At 37.8% G+C, this 27,067-nt stretch overlaps 1 protein-coding gene across 9 annotated transcripts in view; it reads right to left on the bottom strand.

Moving 5' to 3' along the window:
* LRRC4C (leucine rich repeat containing 4C) overlaps nucleotides 1-27,067 on the bottom strand; it is a 1,215,827-nt gene that overhangs the window by 455,291 nt on the left and 733,469 nt on the right. For all 9 annotated transcript variants that reach the window (XM_086677650.1, XM_086677644.1, XM_086677649.1 and 6 more), the window contains one exon: nucleotides 25,484-25,620. The gene's annotated coding sequence lies outside the window, so the exon portion shown is untranslated. The remainder of the gene's footprint in view (nucleotides 1-25,483; nucleotides 25,621-27,067) is intronic.

Here is a 27,067-nt window from a genome sequence, read left to right as displayed (position 1 = left end):
TGGTCATCATTATGGGATTATCTCAATATCCTCCTAAATTGTATTCCTTATTCTTTGTTTCCCCTGACCCAATCTTATCTCAAAAGAGCAGCCAAAGTAATCCTATTAAATCATAAGATGAATTGTCTTTGTGCTCTGCTCAAAATTATCCAATGGTTTTATTTTTCACTAAGCATCAAAGTGATAAGTCCTTTTCAGTGGAGTAAAAGACCTTATATGGTCTCCTCCTCTCTCTACCCTTTGTCATTCTCACATCCCCTCTGAACTCATCTTCTGATACACTCTTCTTTGCTCACTCTGCTTCAAACCCAGTAGCAACCTTCTGTTCTTCAAAAGTGTTGCTCCCTCTGCTGGAATGCTCATTTGCTAGATACCCTCATGCCTTGCTTCTTCACCTTTCTCTTGTGTTTACTCAAATGCCATCTTCTCAGTGACAGATTTCCTGGCCATTCTATCTAAAACTGCAACCCCAAGATACTTCCTGCCTTCCTTTCCTGCTTTACTTTTTTTCTTTAGTATTTATTGCCATCAAAATGCTGTCTATTTCTTTGATTTATCTTATTTATTTTTCTCTCCACTTACTCAAAGTTAAGTTCCATGAAAACTTTTGTTGACCATTATATCCCACTACTTATAATTATGCTTGACACAAACATGTGATGACTTTATGTATGTATGTATGTATGTATGTATGTATGTATGCATGCATGCATGCATGTCTATTCTCTGCCATCACTGTGCAATCCCTTTATCATGTTCCTCAGTTACCATACCAGGCATCAAGCACTGGAGAAGAATAAAACTCTAAGATTTGTGCACCATATACATTGCGCTCCTAAAATGTTTGCCAAGCTCTTGTTAAGCTCCACACAACATCCACACTATCCAGATCCACATACGCTAATCTCTTCTCGTTTCCAGCTTACTTAGGTAACAATCATTGTGTTTAAATGACAGCAATTCTTAGGAGAATATTCCTTCTACCCTAACCCAGCCCAGATCCTTTCCATTTAAGTGCTACATCAGCATGAGTGATACATCCCCTCAATTTGCAAAAGATAAACGAGATGTATTTTCTTCTTCATGTAACAAGAATGTTTTGCCCTCCTTTACCAATTCCATATCTTCCCTGATTCCATTTAAGCCTCTGAGGTCTGATACTCTACTTCCTAAGCATTCATCCCACATATGATTCACAATTTTGTTTGTTTGTTTGTTTGTTTGTTTTTAACCTATCAGCTCTACTGCTTTCTTTTGCCATGTTCTAGAAAGTCTGTGCAAATTGTTTAACAAATGAAGACATCACCCTCTAGGGTTATATTTTATCCTAAGAATTCCTGCAATAACACAGAATGACAAGAAGCAAATACCTCACTTCAGAAGCAAGGGATGTTTTCCTTGAGACAAGGGTGTGGAGGGAGGGAGAGCAAGAGAGAGAGAAAGATAGACATCATTAATTAAATGCGACAGTGTAAATAGCTTAATATTAAAAGACAGATTATAATTTTCAAAACTGGAAACTGTGGAAGTCCGCAGTTGAATGTCTTTAGTATGCATTTAGTAAGCACTGAGAACATGAGTGACTTTGGAATGAAGTGAGTCTTAAGTACGTCTCATTTTGTAAAATATAATTTTTAAGGGGTTTTATATTTAGGGAAGAGCATTCAGGCTAAGCTGTGCAGGGGAAAAATATATTGTGGGCTGCATTTGCCTGGAGAGGAAGCTGCACTCTGATAGCGAGACCTCATTCCAGATGGTGCATGAAGTCGGCCCCTTTGGTGTTTATGATTGATTAGAGTCAGACTGTGATTGCTTCCCTAGGGAGAGGATATCGTCAAGAGAATACAATTTCTTCTGTGGCTCTATTCTTCCATTTGAGCACTTAGATGCTAAGAAATTCAAAGGCGAAGAAACATTTCTCTAAATTCAAACTCTTTTTCAGGATTTCATCCCTATAGTCAATTATTTCTCCTACAGAAAGGCTTTGGCTGTATTGCATGTCACAGAAGCAGCATTGGAATAGAGTCATATACCTTGTAATGATGTCCCAAATTTGTTACTAGGTGCACTATTATGTCATCATATTTTTTTATATACACAAGATTTTTCAAACCTAAGCAGAATCATTTGAGTATCAAATATTCTAATGGACATAATGGCACTTGAAAACCATAAACTCTCTAGCAAATACAAGATTTTATAACTGAAATAGTTATTTTCAATGGAGGGCTACTTTTACCATAACCATATAAAAGTCATTGTATGATATTAGGAAAGATCATAGGATGCACAGTCCAAAGACTAGAGATGAAAACCTAACTCAGCTTGTTTAGAGTATAAGACCCATGGGGAAAGCACTTCAGCACAGTTGATTTATATATATATATCTATATATATCTCTATATAGATATATATAGATATATATATATAGAGAGAGAGAGTATGTCTTAAGTATGTATTGTTTTGTAAAATATAATTTTTAAGGGGCTTTATATTTAGGGAATAGCATTCAGGCTAAGCTGTGCAGGGGAAGATGCATTTTCCTGGAGAGGAAGCTGCACTCTGATAGTGAGACTTCTTTATATATATATATATATATATATATATATATATATATATATATATATATGGATTAAGAGTGGTACCTACAGTGATATTGCTAGTCAATATTTGCAAATGTGCTATGCAAATTGTCAAGCGTCAACTCCACCTATTTTCAGCAACACATTACAGATCTAACTGGAACATAGTAGAGAATAGACGTGACAATTTCAGAAGTCTTTGCAAAGCTAATATATGTTTAGTGCTATTTTCCAGGTTTCTAGTAAGAAAAAAAAAATCTAGCTTTATCCAGAAGTTAGAGGATCCTTGGAAAAACTCAACAGTGTTTCCTCTGAATCTGATAGAGGTTAAAAATTTGAGTCTTTAATATAATGGTTAATTTTCTTATACTTAAATGTGTTTATGTGAAGTAGAAAAAACATGTATTTCCTCAACTGTTGATATGAAATCCCACATTTATTTCATTTGTTATCTAAATAAACTTTGGCCTATGATGGTAAAAATACAAGCAAACCAACAAAATCTGAGCTTTCTTATATCTTTTGGCAAGTTATAATTAAACCATCTTTATCCTGTGTTATTAACTTTAGGGAATAAAAATAATAAAAGTTGATTATTACAAGACAATGTGAAAATCAGTTCTTATTTTGGCATGCTGATAATAAGTCATTCAAATATTGTTATTGACAATTGACCATTCACTCCATTGAAAATAAATTGTTCGTGGTAGCTATTCCCTTTCCTCACAAACATTATTTTGTGACCATCCCAACCAAGTGTTTATAGAAAGAGATTCTGATGCCCTTGACCAAATATCCCATAAGTGCCCAGGCTGGATTTTTCATTTAGTGTGGCTTTTACAAGTTAAGTATTGTTTCCACATTCCCTACCTAATTCTATGCTTTCTTTTTCCAAACTAAGGCCTGTATCTGTCTGTCGAAGTAACTTACATAAAGGAAGAGAAAGCTAGGCACCAAAGACATGTGCTTCAGGAAATACACTTGGAGTGACAGAAATGGATTCACTCTAAGTCACACTCACTTACTTGTTAAGTCCCTCACCTGTGTCACTTCAACTTCGATTGAGGACACTGAATATGGCCATTTGACAGAGTACAGATTTCTCACCCACATGCAAATGGGATAGTATTGACTTCATTGATCCTTTCCATGTCAGGATGAATCATCTACTGCTCACAGCAGTTTAGATTATAGAGGTTAGTAGTAGGGCAGCATTTGCTTTTAATTCTATTTGATGAAAATATTCTATTGGTTTCTGTAGAGTCTATGACCATCCATAGAGGTATACAAATAGATATATGTATGGAGCATTTTTAAACTTTAGTTAGTGTAATTGATGGAAATATACCAGATATCAAAGTAGGTCTTTCCTCTAAAATGTTTCCTCAATACTAAAATCACCAGTATCTCTCATGTCTCATTTGGAAACAAGGTTTTATTGTATTTTTTTTAACCTCTGGTTGTAGATTTTTTGAAGTTTATGATGCATTCTCATTGTGAATGTTCTAACATTTGGACAAAGTCAAAACCATATTTAAGAGAACCTCATGAACATTTTCCCAAAAAGGACAAGTACAAGAATCACAGTGGAAAACAACAACAACAACAGCAACTCACTAAGATCAGATATGATGTGAAGATCCAGAACTTTAATACATTCCCTTATTTTTATGACTTGTTTTTTTTTACAGCCAAGTTACCACTACTACCCTTTTTGCCACTAGCTGCCGTTCACTGTGAGCTTATTATGTAGCAAGCATTGACCTAACCATTTCATATAGTTGCTTTATGCAACCAGAACAGTGCTATATGGAGTATGTTTTCTCATTACCACATGAGTTCATCGTTATAATTATGGTAGTTCATAATACTGCATGTCAGAAAGGTTAAACAAATTATCTCTGGTCACATAAAACAAAAGTGGTTAAGCTGGGATTTTGACTTCAGACTGGTACAAAACAATATCTCAATGTTATTTAACTACCATCAGATCCTTTGATTATTATTCTTACCAAAATACAGCCAAATTCAGTTCTGTGGCTGCTTGCCTTTCAAAATCTCAAGTGGACTCTGGCTACAATGACCAAAGCATCAGGGATCTTAACATTCCCAATAGCCTCTCACAATGCCAAGCTATTTCACTTTGTAACAGACAGAGATTTTTATGATATGAAATGTGCTTTCTACTTTCATAGCCCACTCATGAATACGCTCATTTTCCTTGGGGGCACAGTTTCTGTGCATCTTGAAACAGAGAAATTTAAAGAAATTCCATTTCTGTGAGTAATTTCTCAATGTGAAATAATAATGATATAAAAAAATAAATATAAGCCATTTAAAAGGAGAGGAAAGAATTTACTATGCTTCCTCTGGAGAATAATGGGAGAGTTTTCTGACTTCCCTAATCCATCTCCTGAATGCCTGATGCACACTTTCACCACAGGGAGAAAGCAGCTTTGGTTTCCACTCTCTAAAATGAGCTGGACTATGACTCCTGCCTATCCGATGCTCTTTTCTGGGCTCTTAGCACAGTTAAAAATGGAGATGAAGCTGATTGTTTTTTTTATGTATGCCAAATGTTGGCTGATGCCCACAAATCTTAAATCACACTGGAGATGTGTCCAGAGCACAGAACACAGATTTTCTTAAGCTTCTAGGGAGCTGGAGGGCGGAGCGAGGGTGGTGCCCCTGTAATTGCTGGAGCTGTTTTCGGCTGGAATCTGTTGAAACTGATGAAGATGTCACACTAGCAATCTCAATATGTGACAGCTCAATATTGTGACAGACATATGGCTGCAAAATAGGAAAGGCAATAGCTTTACACTGGGAACATTGGCTCTGTTGCACTTTCCCCTAATAGCACATTGAGTTATTTGCATATGGGAGGCTGCAGAAAGTTTTTAGACCCTTCATTTCTCTTCTCCCCTCACTGCATCCTGAATCCTCCTTAACACATAATATATTGCAGGAATGTCACATCAAGTTAACTGCAATGTAGCGCTGGCAAAGTAGAGTTAGAAAAATACCTACCTGGAACAGCATTTCAGAAGTACTGTCTGGGATCTGAATTTAACTAGCCTAGAATCACTTGACCATATCAGTCTTCTATAGTTTGCCAGTTATGTCAAACATGTAAACACATTTGCCCCCAAATGTAATTTTTTGAGTTTCAGGAGCCCTATAATGACCTTACTGGCAAATATAGAATGTGATATATTATTACCATAATTCACAACTAGTACTTAACACAAAACTATCAATGATGCCTCTTATCAAATACTGTTTTATTTAATCTTCATGACAACAACTTGAGGCAGGTATTATTAATGCCATTTTATGCAAAAGAAAATTGAGGTTCAGAGAAGCTAAGGGAATTGGCCAAGGTTATGTTGTTGGTAAATGGCAGCTCTAGGTCTGTATCCCAGAGCTACCTCATTTAATTACTCTGCTGTCTCTACTACCTAATGCCTCTCAAAAAATATTTGTTAAATGGATTTGTATTCAGGGAAAATGCAGCTAAGTATTGGGGGATGAATTCAACATTAGGTGCTCATTTGTGACAAGGCTGGCCCAGACTCAAAAGTGAAATATTTTCTGTGATCTCTCAGGCTGGTGACATATTCTTGAATTGGTAAAAAGAACATCTCAATAGGTACACATTCAAAATAACTCAGAAAACCATGTGCAATCCAGAGAACTCAACCAAAGCTTCTGAAACGTTGCTGGGTCATGAAGAAAGGAGAAGGATGAGACTGTTTCCTGATACTTCCCATGCAGGTGGTTCTTCTTTTTCTATTGATGGCTGTATGTCCATGTTTTGGGAGGAACCAGAATTAGTTCAATCTTTGTGGGAAAGGAAGAAAGGAATTCAGGGATGGAACAAAGAAAGGAATTCAGGGATGGAACAAGATGTGTCCCCTGTGGGGACACAGACAGGAAGACAGTCTGTATTTTAGATGGAGTCTTACGTACTATTGAGAGTATACTCAATATGAGGGCAACTATAACTCTTCTATGATCTGAAGAAGCTGTTGCAAAGCCTCACATACAAGTGCCATGGAGGATTCTCCTTACTGGACTCGGACAAAATCAGGGATTTCCTCTTCTTTATCTTTGAATCCAACACTCAGGATAATGTGTATTTATCAAGTATTGATTTCCCCCTCCAGTGGCTTGTGACTCTAGAGGGGATGAGCAATGAAGATGCTTTAGTAATGAAAACCTTCATGGAAACATATCGATTAAATGAGCTCATCAGAGGTAAGAAGCATGTTGTGCAGTTTTTAAGAACAGAGAGTTTAGAATGGAAATTTGTTTTAATCCAGACTCAGCTCCTTATTCTGTAATTGAAATGCAATCCCTTTCTCTTTATTGAGGTGACTTTGCTCCTCTTTCTCAACCACTTTATCTCCTTGTTCCACTTCCTAAGTCATTTACTTTTCTAATTCTTAATCATATTCACTACATTAGTAGTCGAATGAATATATGGATGAACAAATGAATAAATGATCAGGTAGGGTTCAAAGACTGTTTTCAAGCTGAAGAAGAGGAGTCATCTTTTTCTACAGAATGTGAAGTGTTTATAGAATGTAAAAGGAATACACACACACACACACACACCTATTATGGATTTTGCAATAAAAACCTGTGATTTAAATCATGGCCTGGCCAAGTTACATTTCTGAGCTCCAGTTACCTCTACTACAAAATGAGGAGAAGAAATGGATAAATAACATGATTTGGGCGATATGCAGTAATAGGGAAATTTGACTTTTTAATTTTGATTTTGAAAGAGTATTTTGTAGGCAAAAAAATCAATGAAGTTACAAAAACTAAATAAATAGAGAAATTCCTATTTTTTAATTCCTAAATTAGAAGTTCATTTTGTAGACTAAATGAACTGTCTGTAAAACCGGGGTAAATAATAGCACTTATAAATGTATGTTCCTGTCTTCCTTCCTGTATACAGTTGTGGGTAGAGTATATTGCTAGGTCATAGCCATGCTTTGAATACCTATTTCTCACAATTGACTGCCAGATTTTTTTTCTTCTTCTTTCTGGATTTCACAAACCTCTGAAGTGGAGGCTTTCAGAATAAAGAATGGCTGAATAATAAAGGATGGAGAATTGTAGGAAAACAGTGCTTGCCGAGTGTAATTTCCATAATGATTCCTAATTCTCAGTGGTTTTAACCTAAGGGCCACTGAAGTTGTGTTTATGTCTTATGCTGAAAGGAGCTTGATTGAAGATACTATGACTATATATATATATATATATATATATATATATATATATATATAAAATCAATGCATCTTTCAGTTTATTACAGATGAAAGCAAGTTGTTTTCCAGGCTTATAGGCTTTATTAAATAAGTGTGTTATTTTCTCAAATGACCTATAAAAACCACCTGAGTTAAATAGTTAAGTCTTAGCACCATATATGTGGAGTAAAATGCAACATTCTCATTAAGTCTGAAAACTAGGTTGTTTATACCAACACTTGAACATAGTTTGCTTTAGAAATAAGTGCTCTCTATTAATGTTTGTGGCTAGCAACAAAATATGGATTCTATTCCTTTAGATTCATTTGATCCGACTCTAGATAAGTTTTTAAAGGGGAAGGGGATCCATGGCTATTTATGTTGTCACATTGCTATAAATTGAAAGTCTTTAGTCTTTGGCTCATAGACTTTTTCTCAAGTCCTAAGGCAGTCTTGCAAAAAGATTCCCAACACCCCTATTCATCCAAGTAATATAATAATAAAATAGATGAAACTGATGGTTTTAATAGCCTGCTAATATTTACCAGCCCTTTCTTCTCTTACCCATTTCACCCTGGTGTTCCATGATAAAATTTACAACCCTGAGCTGGAGTACCAAAAGTGAATGTATATTACTGAAATGAATTTAAATCTCAATTATAATTAAAGCTAGTTGTCTACAGGGAGATTTTTCTTAAGCCTTTTCTAATACATCCCAGACTCCCAGCCTATGGGTCTCATTAAATTTCTCAGCTGCCCTAGGGATTCCCAGGTTTTGGAGAGCTAAGTGATGCTTTTTGTTCAAGCTATACTGAAGGAGCTAATCATCAAATAAGAAGGGAAGAACATCTACACACATATAAGGAGGTAGATATGAGACAGTATAAGACATATCCACCAAAATGCAACGACAAACCAAGGAGTACATATTCAATAGGGGAAACTCAGGAGATCGTTTATGAAGGTAATATTTGCTCCAAATACTGAGAAAAAGGCTATAACTTGAAAGCAGAAGTACAGAGAAAAAAATAAATGACTAAAAAGCAGATGTAAGAAAAGGAGAGTATGCCTTGTCCGGTGTGCCTCAGCACAGATTAGCAGCAAAACACTGACCCTCTAGACCTTGGGATAACTAGTAGGATCTAGCATGGCCCTGCCTCCAGGAAAAGCATAATAATCAGTACCTGATGCTCACTGTTCAACTAGTTGTGTGTGTAAATCCAAGGAGGTACTCTCCAACAAGGCATCTATTTCAGCAGCCAGCTGCTAACATGTTTCTGTGCATTGTGGAAAAGGGGTAGCTGGGATAGCTGAAATAGACTGCATTGCAGGAGCTCAAGACACTTAGCCCAAGGAACAGGGCTCTTGGGTAAGGGATGGAGAGGTGGGAGCATCACATCCTTTTTACAGAAAGAACAAGTAATATTAGACCAGGGAAAACATTATCATCTTAGGGTGAATTATGAATATAATTCATATATAACATAGGTAACAGCATAGGTTAACAGAATCTCAGAAAGTTAAGGAAAACCAACTAAATTCATAAAGCATAAGAAAGCAACAAAATGGCATATAAGGAGCTGCCTCAGGATAGAGAAGTGACACTGGAACTTAACTGTCAAAATTCCCACAGAAGTCCCTAATGCCTCTAGATGGGCAGGTCACCATTCAGCACACCAGGGTTGTATGGAGAGATGGCTGTAGTCTAGGACATATAACAGGAATAATCTTTGGCATCTCCAACCAGACAGTAAAAAAATGAGCCCTGAATAATGTCTGGATGAGACACTTCCTAATTCGCTCAGAGTATTAAAAAAAATTACTTTTTTTCATGAAATGTCCAGTGTTATTTCTGAGAATGTCTTAGGCCATACTTTGCTTGGGGCATGTCCATTCACTCTCATCTTGGTCAAGATATTGTGCAACAAGCACCATTTGGCAGTGAGCACACTTAGAATATTGCTCTAAGGCACAATCTTCTTTACATAGCCTTTTTACATCTTCCATTGACAACATGTGACAACATCACACTCAAGTCTCAGGTAGAAGAATTTACCTAACCCTGCATCAGATATTAGCATTTTGACCCCCAGAGCAAAATGGCTCATATCCCAGGTTAATTACTCTTTCAGTCAGCCAGATTCTTCAATTTATGTTTTTAACAACTCTAAAGCTTTGGCTTTTTGTTTTTTTAACGTTTATTTATTTTTATTTTGAGACAGAGAGAGCGAGCAGGGGATGGATAGAGAGAGGAGAGAGAGAATCTCAAGCAGTCTCCATGCTATCAGAGCAGAGCCCTGCATTGTCAGTGTAGAGCCCCATGTGGGGCTCCATCTCACAAACTGTGAGATCATGACCTGAGCTGAAATCAGGAGGTGGAAGCTTAACCAAATGGGCCACCCAGGTGCCCCTTTAGGTTTTAAAAAATGACTTCAGCAAGATCATGCCATACTATCTTCTCTTCTCTTGACTCTTCTTTTTAATCATGAGAAACTCTGTATCTACACACATCAGCTTGCTCTGATTTTTTAAGCCAAATTAAAACAACAACAACAACAACAACAACAACAACAACAACAACAACTATCCCTCCTCCTCTGCATATGAAATAAGTTGCCCAAAGTCCACCTATCCTATTATAGCCAGTCTCTAAATCTTAGTCTTGACATATGTATATTATCCTGCTGAGAAAATGATGAAGAAAAAGACTTAACCAACATTTATAGTCCTTTCATATAGATTAACTTTTTAAAACTTATAATTATACTTTCAATTTAGATAATACTATTCTGGTCCTGTATCTCTTCCATCTTAAACTTACTACATTTATTTTTTTTTTAACATTTATTGATTTTTGAGACAGAGAGAGACAGAGCATGAATGGGGGAGGGTCAGAGAGAGAGGGAGACACAGAATCCGAAACAGGCTCCAGGCTCTGAGCTGTCAGCACAGAGCCAGACGCGGGGCTCAAACTCACGGACTGTGAGGTCATGACCTGAGCTCAAGTCGGATGCTTAACTGACTGAGCCACCCAGGCGCCCCTTAAACTTACTACATTTAAAAACAAGCTCATACTCTTAAAAACTGAGAACAAACGGAGGGTTGATGGGGGTGGGAGGGAGGAGAGGGGAGGTGATGGGTATTGAAGAGGGCATCTTTTGGGATGAGCACTGGGTGTTGTATGGAAACCAATTTGACAATAAATTTCATATATTAAAAAATAAATAAATAAGAAAAAAATTAAAAAATTAAAAAAAATAAAAAAATTAAAAAAAATTAAAAAAAACAAGCTCATCATCCACCTCAAGTCTCTCTTCCCTGCCCATTTCACTAAATGTAAATTGAAGCTTCCATTTACTCAAACCCCCAAAATTAGCATTATTCTTAATCTCTTTCTCTTTCACATCCTACCTTTACTAATCTCACAAATTATATATGCTCAAAACATAGTCAGAATCCAATCAATTCTTATCACTTGCCCCTCTATCATCATGGTGTTATAAACTACCATCTTTCACGTGTATGATTGTCATAACCTGTTAATTGTTCTCTCTTCTTGTACCATCATTCACCTCTTTTAGGCTACACTTAACCACAGAACCTACAGGAAGCCAGCCTCCTAACCCACATTTCCCATTCTGGTGCCTCAATTCCATCACTCTCTCCCTTGCTTGTTCTTCCTAACTTCTCTATGGACTTTGGAGCTCCTCAAATGCATTGAGCATGCTCTCACTTCACAGCCTCTCCACTTGTTTCCTCTACCTGAAAATCTTTGCTCCTGGATATTTGAATGCCTCAGTGTCTCACCTCCTTTGGGTTTTTCTTACCTTCTTAGTGATGCCTCCTCTGACTATCCATTTAAAATTGCAAGGTGCTTCCTCACCAATACTACTTCTTCTTACTCTAATTTATATTTTCCTACAGAGTGTGACACCACCCAACATAATGGCTATTTAATATTATTTCATTCTACTTAGTTTTTCATTGACTGCTTCTGTGGGCTAAAATGTGGATTGAGTAGAGCTGGAGTTTGTGTTTGTGTTGTTCCCCATTCAATCCCCGAAGCCAAGACTGCCTGACTCGTGATGGGTGCTCAGTAAACATTTGTGGAATGACTGAATTCATACATGCCAATGACTTTGGAGAAAAACTGACTTGTGATCCAACTCCTGCTCTCTAATTTATTAGCTCTTGACCTCATGCATGACTTTCAATTTCAGTTTCATCTACCTCATCTATAAAACAGAAACAATGTTAAGAGTTTTGACCAAAATGTTAAATGTGAAATGTCTAAGGCATAGTAGATATGAAACAGATGATGCTTGCCATTGTTGTTATTAAAACACTACTTTTTAAAAAGTTTATTTATTTATTTTGAGAGAGAGAGAAGAGATCAACAGTGGGGGAGGGGCAGAGAGAGAGGGAGAGAGAATCTCAAGCAGGCTCCATGCTGACAGTACAGAGACCCATGCGGGGCTTGAACTCACAAACTGTGAGATCATGACCTGAGTTCAAAACAAGAGCTGGAGCGTAACTGACTATCTACCCGAGCACCCTTAAAATATTATTTTCAATAACCTGTGGGATGCCATTTTCATCCTTCATTAGGCGAAAGAATTTCTACTTTTACTGCAGAATATAAAGGCACATGAATTAAAAAACAAACAAACAAAAAACAAACAAACAAAGACATATAAATGTCCAGGACAGAGTCTGGTCCATTGAAGTTCTATAATGAATGATTGTTTCAGCCATAGTTAAACTATTCTTAAGGTTTTTGTAGCTCTCCTATGTACTAAATTTCTTGAGTTCAAAAGTAGTTCAGCATCATGGGGGATTGGAAGGGTTTTAGAAATCCTTAGATTTAATACACCACGTTGCCAAAAGAGTGCTTTGCCTAAGGCTTTCCTATTCACTTCTGGAACAGTGACTAAGAATAAGGATTCTTCAAGGCATGCTTATCAGCTTCCAGGCCCAAAGTAGGTGGCCCTTGTTAAAGAGATTTCTTTTTCAACTTCAGGAAAATCCACAAGGACTTCATTAGATTTTATTTGCTATCAAAAGCATGGGAACTCCTGGGGAGGCATTCTTACAATCTTCTTCCCGCAGGAAACCCACCGGAAAAAAAGGAACACTTTGTTATCGTTACTGAGAAAAAGACCCACCTCCAGTTTCCATCAAAATCAAATCAGCTAATTAACCAATAGGAAAGCTGATGCCATGATTTTCTTTGGCCATATCCCATGAAAACAAGCCAAGGAGCTTACCTGTAGGTACCGAAGCTAGTTTGCACCAGCCTACAAGAGAATATTCTGCACATCTCTTCCCTCCTCTGTGTTCACTGACATCACATTGGTAATTGAAATAGGCCATAGGGGGAGTATTTACACCACAGAAACAGGAAACCACCAAAAACCAGAGCTTTTATGTTTTTTATTTATTTTATTCTCAGGTAGCTGGGTTTCCAGCACACTATTGGTTTTACTTTGTTATTTCCAAATGTATGAAATAAACAACAATTCATTCAAAAATTTGTTATTGCCGTGCCTTCTCTGTGCGAGGCACTGAATTTAGGGGTTGCTCTCTGAAATAGATGCATACCATTCAGTTGAATAGAATGGTTGTCTCAAATTGTTTTACTGCCTTGAAATTCCTGGTTTATGGTTTGGTTTCTCGAATAGTAAATGTGCACTGTGAAGCATTTTGCTTTACTGCAGAGATATTTCATTGTATTTGTAACATGAATATGGAGCTTTAAAGATGTAAAATGTGATAAATCAGGCATAAGGTATTCCCATGATACTTAGCATATTTGTCAATGGTGGGAAAAAAGTTGAGAAAATTGGGGTACTGCCAATAATATGATTTTACCTAGTGGGACAGGCAGGAGAGGAGACTTCAGAGACATGGACCAATTTTTCATTCAAAAGGTGTTTCAAATGCACCTGGAAACTTCTGAAATTATGTTTGATAAGCTGGAATGTGGCAAGAAGATGCAATCGCTCTGATTGTGTTCTCTGCATTGCTTACCTATCACCTCTCAGCTCTCAACCAGGTCACATGAAGGTGGCTTAGAAAAATTGGCTAAATCTTGTATCACATGGTCAGAAAAAGTGCAAGATCACATTCAGGAGGGTAGAAATCCAGAGTATCTGCCACTCTTAGACACTTAGTTTCTGATGTCTTTAATTTCTTTATTAGCTTTTATATCTTGATCTTAGCTCTGAGAATAAAATTCATATTTTATTAAGGAATTTCTTATGGGCTCTTGGCTTCCCAGTCATTTCTTGCAAGTCAATTTCCTTTTAATCCTATCTTCTCTTGTTTTACTCCAGTTTGGGAAGCCAGATTTTGAAACATGACTTTAGATTTGTCTTTTCCCATAAACTACTGCCTCCATTGCGATAAGTCCTTTCAAAAATGATGTAATACAATTCATCAAGGAGTAAATCTTCAGAAACAGAGATGCAGTCTTTAAAAAAGAAGAAGAAAAGCAAACTACAATATTTTAAATAGGTTATATAATAGGAATCTCTCTTCCTCAGAAAAGTGATTATTATTCCATTACTTTGTTTCTAAGTTTTTAATAATAAAACAAATTTTGTTTATGATAATACCAAGATGTATTTTAAATAATATTTTAATTCTGAATATAAAAAATATTTAAAAGGAAATAATTACTTAATATGTGGCCAATTTTTAAAACCTAATAATCTTTGTAAACATTAAAACCCACAGAATAGGGTAGTTTTCTGTTAATATAGATCATTCTATATGCCTAATACTGTATAGCATCCTAATCATTTCAATTAGTGGCAACTACAAAGTTCAAATGACAGATTAAATTCTGCCATCAGGTTTCAAATTCTTGGATTTTTCTTTCTTTTTTTCTTGTAGAGAGAGAGGGGAAGAGCACAAGCAGGGGAGAGGGGCAGAGGTAGAGAGAGAGAGAGAGAGAGAGAGAGAGAGAGAGAGAATCTTAAGCAGGTTTCACACTTAGAGAAGAGACCAATGCCAGGCCCAATCCAACGACCCTGGGATCACGAACTAGGCCAAAATCAAGAGTAGGACACTCAACTGACTGAGCCATCTAGGCATCCCAAAATTCTTGGAAGTTTTTTAAGAGTATGAGTTCTAAGTCTAATTTTCTGTATAGGGAAAGTAGTAAAGTAAATTTCCATGAAACAAGGTATGCCAAGTATAAATATAGTCTGTTTATTTCAATATGCTATCTTGACTCTTAGTCTTTACAGAAAATTGTACAAAGTGAAACTCACCATACTTCAAATTCCACTCTTTCTATTTATTTTATAGCACCAGGCATTCATGGAAAGCTTATCACCTGAAGAGCAAGCTTTTTAAGGTGAAGACAACCAAACAAAAACCAGAATGCTTTTTTTTAATGATCTTGTAAATATTCATTATTTAGAAAATCCCCTAAGTTATACCCCTGCCTTATCAATACACAAAGTCAAAGTTGATGTCCTCTAAGTAAGTATTTATGATGTAGGCCCCAAAGGTGTCTTTTCAACTGCAACAGTGAGTAGAACTCTTCTGCTTTTGCAGGAAGTCCTTTGTTTTGCATTAAACATAGTTTGTTTCTGGTCCATCGAGGTTCTTAGCATCAGGGTTCTTGCTGGTCTCTCAAGCCTTTAGCATCCACTAGTCCAGAAGTGGGATGCTAGACTATTTGTTAGCAGTGCTTCTGACTTTCTGTCAGGGTTATTTTTATATTTGTGGCTAAAGTCCCTTCCTTATAAAACTGGAAGGTCATTGTTTATGTGATATCCACCCTGACAGACTTTATAATCAGTTCATGAAAATCACAGCCCCTCCTTAGGTTATGTTTAAGACAGAATTAATGCCTGTCTTAAAGGACAGTGGTGCTAAATCATGTTGTTACCATATACTGCTATTTTTGTTAATTCAACGTATTTATTTTTTATTGTGTATAATGGGATGGGTGGAACTGACATTTGACTCATAGACCACCCGTCTATATAAATGGCAAAACATGAGGCTATTGCAGTTGGTATTTGGGGATAAAGCATGTATGATTAAATAGTGGGGCCACTTGACCTTAAATATTTTAAAGTACATATGTGAAGAAAGGTGCTTATCTTTCTTCTGCTTCTACCAGAAAAATAAGCACCTCAGTTCATTTGTAGGAATAGAATTCACATTAAGAATTCTTTAACTTGCTAAAGAAATGTGAAATGTGAGAATACATTATCTAGAAATGTTATAGAACTCCTTTTCTGTCATTTTTTTTGAAAAAATAAGACAGATTACTTCCTACCAACTCAAAGCATGCTCTCTCCCTCTGCTAAACTCCTATAGCAAGTCATGTATGATGAGTAATGTGCTGCATGAAGCACCAGCAGCAAAGAGGAACAAGACACCGTCTTGTTCCAAGGAGATAAAAGCACCTTCCTAACATATATTGTAGTTATGCTAGTATTTCTATTTTAGCACTGGGAATGGTTTTTCTATGACTCAATAGTTAGATCTGTATGATGTGTATATAGTACAGGGCATCTATAACTTCCTTAGTACCTAAAATATTCTTTACCATGTAGGAGACAGTTATTAGTTTAATTCATTTAGTATTTATTACTTCATTCAATAATTAGTTTTTAAATTTTTTTTAATGTTTATTTTTGAGATGGAAAGAGAGACAGTCTGAGAGTGGGGGAGGGCAGAGAGAGAGGGAGAGCCAGAATCCGAAGCAGGCTCTGGGCTCTGAGCTGTCAGCACAGAGGCCGACATGGAGCTCAAAACCGCAAAATGTGAGATCATGACCCAAGCCAAAGTCAAACACTTAACTGACTGAGCCACCCAGGTGCCCCTCAATAATTATTTTTAATTCACTCGTATGTGAAGCAATTATCTCTCTCTTTTTTTTAAAAGTTTATCTATTTATTTATTTAGAGAGAGAGAGAGTATGAACAGGGGAGGAGCAGAGAGAGAGGGAGAGAGAATCCCAAGCAGGCTCTGCACTGTCAATGAAGAACCCAACAGGGGGTTCAAACTCATGAACCTCAAGATCATGAACTGAGCAGACCCAAGAATTGGAGACAACCAATTGAGCCACCCAGAGGCCCAACAAAAATCTCTTTAAGATGAATTTATATGCAGTCTTACCCAAATACAGTGGAATGGAGTTAGTGAAAAGTTGGATTTTTTTGGAGGGGGTGCTTTGTTTTGCTTTTTTTTTTAACAGCTTCATAGTTATACTTTGATTATATTTCAAATTTAGTAATGAAAACAGATCCATCAAAAATACATCCAAGGGACTTCTGCTTTTAGGATATTAGAGTATACTTTTATTTTCCTATTCACTCCATCAAGCACACAGAAAACCCTGGTCATTTATATGTAAAAAATAAATACATAAGAAGAACCTGAAAGGTAGAGAGCAGAAGGCAGGCAATCTAGGAAGCTTAGATCTGAATAATGACATGATGATGAGAGTTCCTGGATTTTCCTTTTGCTTCATATATCCCAGACTTGAAACAGAAGAGACCAGAAACCCAGAAATAGTGACAGGCATAGTTGAAGAAGATGAAGAAGATGAAGAAGGTGGTGGTGGTGGTGGTGGAGGAGGAGGAGGAAACAACAAAGCCCTGCTCTCTCTATCCAAAAGACAAAGATGAGGCAGCTTAGCAAGAAAGAAAGCTGCAAGACAGTTGCTCTCATCCAGATAAACATCACAGAAAAAAATTGTGGCTCTATCCACACCCAGACCAGCAAAACCCTAGTGAGGACCTAGATCTTCACCTTCACCAAGCTATGAAAGCTCCCCCAAACTCTCCACTAAGGTGGTACCAGAAAAGGCCAGGTAGGGATGAGAACTATCATCCCTGCCAGGCAGCACCCCCTTGTACTGTCAGTAGAAATGACATGGGGAGACTGGACTACTTCCTCCAGTCAACAGTAACAAGGGGATCTTTCCCTTGGGAAAGGGACATGCTGGAATGGTATCAGAGTTGGCCATGTGGAGAGTCAGGACTTTCACATCCACTCTGCAGTAATGAGGCCACTCCTCCACTCATGTTATCAGTGGTGGCTAAGGGAGTAGCAGTTACATGCACTCCTATACCTTCCAGCTAGGGCAGTATCAGTGGAAGTCTAGGGGGAGCTGTTACTCATGCCCAGAAGTAATGAGAGGCCCCCATCCACTCCTGTGTCAACAAAGGCCAATTAGGGAACGTGGAATTCTACCCCGTCCTGATGTTCATTCTACCCTTGCTTCCCCTGCTGGAGAAATATCAGAAGACGCCACCTAAAACTGAAGGTTTAAATAAGATATAGAGTCTCATAGTAAAATGCCCCACATGGCCAGATTTCAATAGCAAATTACTCATTACACCAATATTCAGGAACATTTCAAATGAAATGCAAAAGACCATCAACAGATGCCAGTGTGAAGAACAACTGGACATCCGTAGCCAATAAAGTCAAATTTGACTTAAGTTTCACTTCTTATACAAAGATTAACTCAAAATGGATCATGCATTTAAATATAATAAGTAAAAGTATCAATGTTTTAGGGGGAAAAGCACAGAAGAAAATCTTGGGGCCTAGTGGTCAGCGAAGAAATTCTTAGACTGGACACTAACAGCATGATGTATAAAGGGAAAAACTGATACACTGCACTTCATCAAAATTCAAACCTTGTGTTCTGTGAACCCTTGTTAAGAGGGTGAAAGGATAAGCTATAGAACGGGAGAGAGCATTAACAAATTGTTTATCTGACAAAAATTAGGACCTACATTACACATAAAGTTTTCAAAACTCAACAGTTAAAAACAAAAAACAAACAACCAAACAATCCAATTAGAAAATGGGCAAAAGACACGAACAGATATTTCCCTGAAGAGGATATGCATATAGAAAATAAGCACAAAAAATGATGCTAAGCATCACTAATTTTTAGAGAAATGAAAATAAAAACTACAATGAGATAATTAGGGACAATGCTCCTTTACATCAGTCTTGCCGACAATTTTTTTTTTTTTTTTTTGATCTGTTACCAAAAGCACAACCAACAAAGGCAAAAATCAAGCGGGATTGGGCTGGCATTTTGTACTTGTATAGCCACAAACACCAGGGCTGGCTGCCAGATGGGATTCAGGGTCCACAGCCTTCCGAGGCTATGGCAGAGAACATGGAAGAACCCAGAATGGCTGGTATCTGCAAACATGAAAATGTGTGGGGTTAAATCTAGTGAAATGTGGGGCGCCTGGGTGGCGCAGTCGGTTAAGCGTCCGACTTCAGCCAGGTCACGATCTCGCGGTCTGTGAGTTCGAGCCCCGTGTCAGGCTCTGGGCTGATGGCTCAGAGCCTGGAGCCTGTTTCCGATTCTGTGTCTCCCTCTCTCTCTGCCCCTCCTCCGTTCATGCTCTGTCTCTCTCTGTCCCAAAAATAAATAAACGTTGAAAAAAAATTAAAAAAAAAAAAATCTAGTGAAATGCGTAGCAGTCTGAGGCTTGTTTTTTTAGTGGCAAAAGCTGATGAGGTCCTCTGCAGAGCAGGTCACTAAGAAGCACCATCACTCCCACTGCATGGTTGATACTGTTAGCACTGCCCTTCTTACTTGTTCTTACCTACCCCTATACATCTTAGCTTTGCCAGTCTCCGGGTGGGGTCAAACCCAAGTGGGCCCTTCATGTAATGTCCCAGAAGGCTGGGGTAGCTCACCCTTCCCTCTGTCCTCCCTTTCCTGGTAAGAGGATCTTTTTACAGTTTTCCTTTTGCACATCAAAACTATAATGAGATATGTCCTCACATCTGTTAGAATGACTATTATCAAAAAGACAAAATATAGCAAGTGTTGGCAAGGATGTGGAAAAAAAGGAACCTTGGTGCACTGTTGGTGAGAATGTAAATTGGCATAGCCACTTATGAAAATTCCTCCCAAAATTAAAAACAGAACTACCATATGATCCAGCAATTCCACTTCTGGGTATATATCCAAAGAAAATAAAATTATCTTGCACAGATATCTGCACTCCCATGTTTAGTGTAGCATTACTCATAATAACAAAGACATGAAAACAACCTAAGTGTCCATCAATAGATGGATAAAGAAAATGCCATATTCAGTCATAAAAACCCTGCCATTTTTGATAACATGGGTAAGGCTTGAGGACATTATGCTAAGGGAAATAAGTTAGATAGAGAAAGATAAATACTATATGATCTCAGTTATATGGCATCTAACTACACTGAACTCATAGAAACAAATAGTAGACTGTTACCAAGGCTGGGGTGGAAGTTATAGGGAAGTATTGCTCCAAAGGTATAAACTTTGTTATAAGGGATGAGTAAGTTTGGAGAGCTACTGTACAACATGATGATTATAGTTAACAATATTGTTTTGTGTATTTGAATGTTGCTAAGATAATAGATCTTCAATGTGCTTGCCACCACAATTATTTGAGATGAAGTATGCTAACTAAACTTATTGTAGTAAACAGTTAACAATGTACACTCATATCAGATTATCACATTGTATACCTTAAACTTATACAATGTTATATGTCAATTATATCACAATAAAGCTAGGGGAAAAAAACCTGTAAATATGCAACCAAAAACAAGGGGAAAAAACTCTAAATATGCAACTGTCATATAGTCCAGCAATTCACTTCTGGGCAAAGAAATGAAATCCTATGTTCACATAAAAATCTGTACACTAATTTTTATAGCAACTTTATTTATAATAGCCCCAAACTGGAAACAATTGAGACATCCTTCAGCAGTGAATGGTTAAACACACTGCTGTATATCCTTACCAGAAATACTACTCAGTTGAAAAACATGAATTAAGTATTGCATCCAATAACTTAGGTGAAGCCCCTGATAATTATGTTGCATAAAAAAAGCCAACTCCAAATGCTACATAGTGTATGGTTCCATTTATACAACATCCCTATAATGAGTAAATTATACCAACTGAGAGATCAGTAGTTGCCAGCTGCTTAAGGAAGAAGTTGGGGGATGTGAATGAAGTGAGTATGGCTATAAAAAGACAACAGGAAGGGCTTTATGGTGATAGAAACACCAATCAAAACCACAATAAGATACCACCTCACACTTGTCAGAATGGCTAAAATGAACAACCCAGGAAACAACTGATGTTGGCGAGGATATGAAGAAAGGGGAACCCTTTTGCACTGTTGGTGGGAATGCAAACTCGTACAGTCACTCAGGAAAACAGTGTGGAGGTTCCTCAAAAAATTAAAAAGAATTGGGGCGCCTGGGTGGCGCAGTCGGTTAAGCGTCCGACTTCAGCCAGGTCACGATCTCGCGGTCCGTGAGTTCGAGCCCTGCGTCGGGCTCTGGGCTGATGGCTCAGAGCCTGGAGCCTGTTTCCGATTCTGTGTCTCCCTCTCTCCCTGCCCCTCCCCCGTTCATGCTCTGTCTCTCTCTGTCCCAAAAAAATAAATAAACGTTAAAAAAAAAAAAATTATAAAAAAAATTAAAAAGAATTATCCTATGACCCAACAATTGCACTACTAGGTATCTATCCAAAGAATATAAAAATGCACCCCAATATTTATAGCAGTGCTATCAATAGCCAAATTATGGAAAGAGCCCAAATGTCCATCAAATGAAGAATGGATAATGAAGATATGGCATATATATATATATATATATATATAGCATATATATATATATACTATATATATATATATACACATACATATATATATAGTATATATATATGCGCGTGCACACACACACACACAATGGAATACTACTTGGCAATCAAAAAGAATGAAATCTTTCCATTTGCAACAACATGGATAGAACTAGAGGGTATTATGCTAAGCCAAATAAGTCAGGCAGAGAAAGACACACAACATATGATTTCATTCATATGTGGAATTTAAGAAACAAAACAGATGAACACAGGGGAAGGGAAGGAAAAATAAGATAAAAACTGAGAGGGAGGAAAACCATAAGAACTCTTAAATACAGAGAACAAACTGAGAATTGCTGGAGTGGAGGTGGGTGTGGGGGATGGGCTAAATGGGGGATGGACATTAAGGAGAGCACTTGTTGGGATGAGCACTGGATGTTATATGGAAGTGATGAATTGCTGGGTTCTACTCCTGAAACCAGTACTGCACTGTATGGTAACTAGCTTGAATTCAAATAAATTAAACAAAAAAGAAACGTTCTGCATTGTGACTGTACTAATGTCAATATACTTGTTGTATTACTGTCCTATAGGTTTGTAAGATAATTAATCATTAGGGGAAAAGGGGAACAGGGTACACAGAATTCCTCCACGTTATTTATTTTAATTTTTTAATTTTTTTATGTTTCTTCATTTCCTGAGAGAGAGAGAGAGAGAGAGAGAGAGAGAGCATGAGCAGGGAGGGTCAGGGAGACAGAATCTGAAGCAGGCTCCAGGCTCTGAGCTGTCAGCACAGAGCCCTACATGGGGCTCCAACTCATGAACTGCGAGATCATGACCTGAGCTGAAGTAAAATGCTTAGGGAACTGAGCAACCCAGGCGCCCATGTTATTTCTTAAAAGCACACATTAACATACAATTGTTCCAGAATAAAACACTTCATTAAGAATTCAAACATCAACAATAACATCTACATATTTTACACCTGGACTACAGGGCAATCACACAAATGCTTTTAGTTGATTTTAACGAAAACTGTTCAGTTTATAGCCCTGGTGCCTAAGTGTCAGTATTTTCTACTAGGCTCTGTTAAATTACTACCTTTCATTCAAATCCATCCTCCTCTGTTTTGAGAGGTGGGGCTTGGGTCTTTGCAAAATGCATCCCCTTTGCCACTGGGCTCCCTATTTCTATCAATAGAGAGAGAGAACTAAAGGGAAACTGCAAGGTTCAAGGGGAAGAAGGAACTTAACACTTGTTCCCTGATACCATTACCCTACACAGCAGTTGGTTCCATCTTGCATTGTTTTCTACATTCCTAGAAATAACCTCCTTGTCCCCCTCTCCAAGAGCTATAACAACACTAGCTGCCTGGTATCCCATCCTCAGAGATGTGGTCTCAGTTCTGTCTGTTGAGTCCCTTCTAGTTTTTCAGGGTATAATATTGGCTGAATAGCATCCTTCACAAAATTCTGAGTTGCGGCTCATATGGCCCCAATCTGAGCTCTTGGAGCACTAGCACCGGAGCTGGTAGAATTCTTGGAGTCATGAATCTCAGCAATGTGGAGTCCTCCTCACCCCTGAGCTTCTGAAGTTCCTCTACTTTTCAGACAATGCTCTCACCCAAGATTTCTGAAGTCCAGGTCTGCAAAACCCCGCCTCCAATATTCTAAATTCTAATCATTTCAAAGTCTTGCCTGCTGTCCCTGAATACTGTAGCCACTTCTGTAGTGACTACATGTTTGATTCCTCAGGGTCCTCTTTTGCCTTTCCAGTTCTCCAATATCTGGCTAATGATTGTTAAATTTTATCTATTTTTTTTAACATTTATTCATTTTTGAGATACAGAGAGAGACAGAGTGTGAGTAAGGGAGGGGCAGAGAGAGGGAAACACAGAATCCAAAGTGGCCTCCAGGCTCTGAGCTGTCAGCACAGAGACTGACTTGGGGCTCGAACTAACTGTGAGATCATGACCTGAGCCGAAGTAGGATGCTTAACCAACTGAGCCACCCAGGTGCCCCATCTGGTTAATGATTCTTAAATTTTATGTTTTTGTTTTAACACTTACTCATTTTTGAGAGACAGAGACAGAGTGTGAGAAGGGAGGGGCAGAGAGAGGGAAACATAGAATCTGAAGCAGGTTCCAGGCTCTGAGCTGTCAGTGCAGAGCCCAAGCCAGGGCTCTAACCCTGAGATCATGGTCTGAGCCAAAGTCAGACACTTAAACTACTGAGCCACCCAGGCATCCCAAATTTTATCTGTTAAAATAACCGGCATGGTTTCTGTTTCCGGAGCTCAATCTAATGGATTCAGGCAATTTGTAGCAGGGTTTGAAGCTGAATAAAGGGAAAGAGGCTAGAGAGGCTGTGAGACCATGTGCAAGGCCAAGTTATGATGGGCAAAGAGAATGCTAAGAAAAACAATCAGAAACAAGAGTGGTGGGGGGGATGGACAGAAGTTCAGGGAGAAGTAGAGTTGCAAAGTTTTCTGTTGTTTTTGAAAAAAGTACAAACGGATAAAGACAGGCCAGTACTGCCCTTTTTTCCCCTTGTTTTCACATTCTTCTTCTGTTCTGGCTCACATATGTTGCCAGAATAACTTTCTTTTCACTTACAGGTGACTCTCTTCCCTATAAAAGATCCAAGCTAAAAGCAACAACAACAAAAACAAATAAACAAACAAGCAAAAAGCACCTCCTTTTCTGAATAGATAGAAGGATTAAGATTAAAGGCAAAGAAAAGGGGCAATCATGCATACTTGAAAAAAAGAGCTTAAAATCTTTTCTTTCTCCATTCCTTCATGTTCCCCTATGATACTTTATCTTGCCATTGCCTCCTCATCTTTAGAGAGCACTTTCTGCGTATCTAATGTTCTTATGGGACTCTCAAAACAAAGTGGGCTCCCTGAAGAGAGATAGCATGTCTTCTATTAGCTTAATCTAAATAACGTGATGGAGTTGATGCGGGAGAGAATAGCTGTATTCCAGGAAAGTCTTGAGTTATGGATTTAGGACAGATATCTGTTATACATGCAGCCCAGGGAGAGCTAAATATTAACAGGAAAATGTATGAGCAATTCCTCCTACAGGTTTGTAGAACATTTCTACTTCTCCCTTAAAACAGCATGAATGATTCAAGTAAGTATTTGCCAATTAAAATGGCAAGTATAAATGTCTCTCTTGCCATATAGATGGAGCTTAATGCCACTATAACTTTATATATTTTTTTCTCTTCAACACAGTGAAACACCACAGATGAATGAACACATTTCCATTTTACAGAGCTGGACAGGTTTTACTTCTGGGCTCAAATGGTCTTGACCATTGGTGGCACAACATTTATCTGAAGGAGATGCCACAATCCATGTCGAGCTCATGAACTGCCACTTGTAGGAGTCACTTGGACTTTCATGCTTCCCTACTGGTTCATTTAGACAAGTTCAACTTTTCCAGTAGCCCAACATCAACTATTTTCATGCTGTTACCACGTCAAGCTTTCCAATCTCACCAGGTTTTCAAAGGAAGAATAAAAAGCCGGCTACCTTCTCCAAACACTTTGTTCCATATTAAAAACCTAACTGCTGCCCCCATTTCAAAAAAGGAGGGGGACATCATCAGTTGTCTCTTTCATTCTGAATCCTGGGCAGGCCAATCTGCCACAACTCCCAGGCTGTGCAAAGGAACATCTGCTAGAGGAACAGTTAGTTTGACGCCCGCCCCTCCACAGAAATCACTGCTAGTAAAAGTTTTATGAGGTGGGTACTTTTTTCCCCCGTTTCCTCCTTTTGTAACTGACTGAAGCCCAAATGAGCAAGATGAAATGGCCAGATATTTGGCCAGATGTTGGCATACACATGTGTATGTTTGGGAGGGAAGAGAAGCTGTCAGCTGTACCAAAGGAATACTAGAATCATCTGAAATGCAATTAACAGCCCCACAGTCAATGAATCTTTGAAGGATTCTAACAGAGTAAATTACACCTCTCACTTACCTATGGCAAATTGTCCATGGACCAGTTTCCTTGTTTGTGAAACTTGAATCCGGTCAATTTATTCAGACTCCAGAGTAGTTTCAGGATGTTTCCATTCTGTTAATCTACATGGGTTATCTCTGCTCTTCCAGTAACTTCTATAAACACACACATACACACACACACACAAAAAAAATAAAAGGATATACTTAGAATATGTAATGCTGGATAAATACTGGTTGACAGTTTAGATTTTTAGCATCCATAACTCATGCTATTTTTTTTAGACTATTCTTATTATTTGTAATAGAAAGTGATGGGAACAAAGCTTTTCTCTTTTAAAAACTACACTGCAGGTCAATGTGGTTTGGTATCTACAGTTATAACTAGTAGAAGTATACCAGGTGAATGGCAAAAGCTTAATAAAAACATATTTATTAGAGACTCAGTATTATAGATTTTACTAAAATCTGCCTGTTATCACATACCCTCAGAAGGTGCAAAGGAATTTAACATTTGAGAAGTTACCATGAACCTGGGGTTGGACTAGTATTTTTATATACATATTATCCTATTCAATTAGCATAACAATCTTTCTAGCACTTACTACCTATAGCTCTCTCTCTGACATTTTTCAGATCATAAGGGAAAGACTTATAGGTAGAAGGAGGTTAGATTTTAAGACTAGATAACCTGAATCCACTTCTCTTACTCTTTCCTTACTCAGGCATAGGAGAAGCTCATAGATTATTTTTTGTTTTGTTTAAATAATATCAAAATGTTTTGTATACCAAATATGCCCTAAGACTACATACATATATACATACATGCATACATAAAAAGAGTGACTTGGTCATTGGGTTATGGGAAATTCCAAGGTAAGATTGATAAACTTCATGTCATTTCATGATATGATAATTATGACTCCATAATTATGGTCTAATTCCTTAAACACATAAATTTTCTTTCCCTTATCACAATTGTTTTGGCCTGAAGTTTTATATTGATTTTAGATTCATAGGACTCTTGTAACTAAATTCAACAACATCAGTTCCTGTGCATCTAAACCATATTGCTTATTTAACACCCTGTTGTATTAACTGGTTTATATTATGAGACCATCAGCTGTAGTGATCCTCTCCTCCCAACCTATAAGGATCGTTATGGCAGCAATAAAATATCCCATGGATCTCCTCATATTCCAGGAAATAGTGAGCCACAGAAAACACTTGCTCCTCACATGGAATACTTCCTCTTTAGAAATATCCCCAAATGGGGCGCCTGGGTGGTGCAGTCGGTTAAGCGTCCGACTTCAGCCAGGTCACGATCTCGCGGTCCGTGAGTTCGAGCCCCGCGTCGGGCTCTGGGCTGATGGCTCGGAGCCTGGAGCCTGTTTCCGATTCTGTGTCTCCCTCTCTCTCTGCCCCTCCCCGTTCACGCTCTGTCTCTCTCTGTCCCAAAAATAAAAATTAAAAAAAAAAAAACGTTGAAAGAAATATCCCCAAATTGCTCACTTATTCCCTACAGCCAACCAAGAACTGTTAAAAGTATTAATTAGAAAGTCTTCCCAGCTTGCCCAAATCTTAATAGAATTTGCAAATTAGA

The sequence above is a fragment of the Puma concolor genome, chromosome D1 (genome assembly GCF_028749965.1).
Source record: "Puma concolor isolate L17-30 chromosome D1, mPumCon1.1.hap2, whole genome shotgun sequence".
Taxonomy (NCBI): Eukaryota; Metazoa; Chordata; class Mammalia; order Carnivora; family Felidae; genus Puma; species Puma concolor.
The sequence above is the reverse complement of the archived record's forward strand: the minus strand, read 5'-3'. Positions and strand labels throughout refer to the sequence as shown.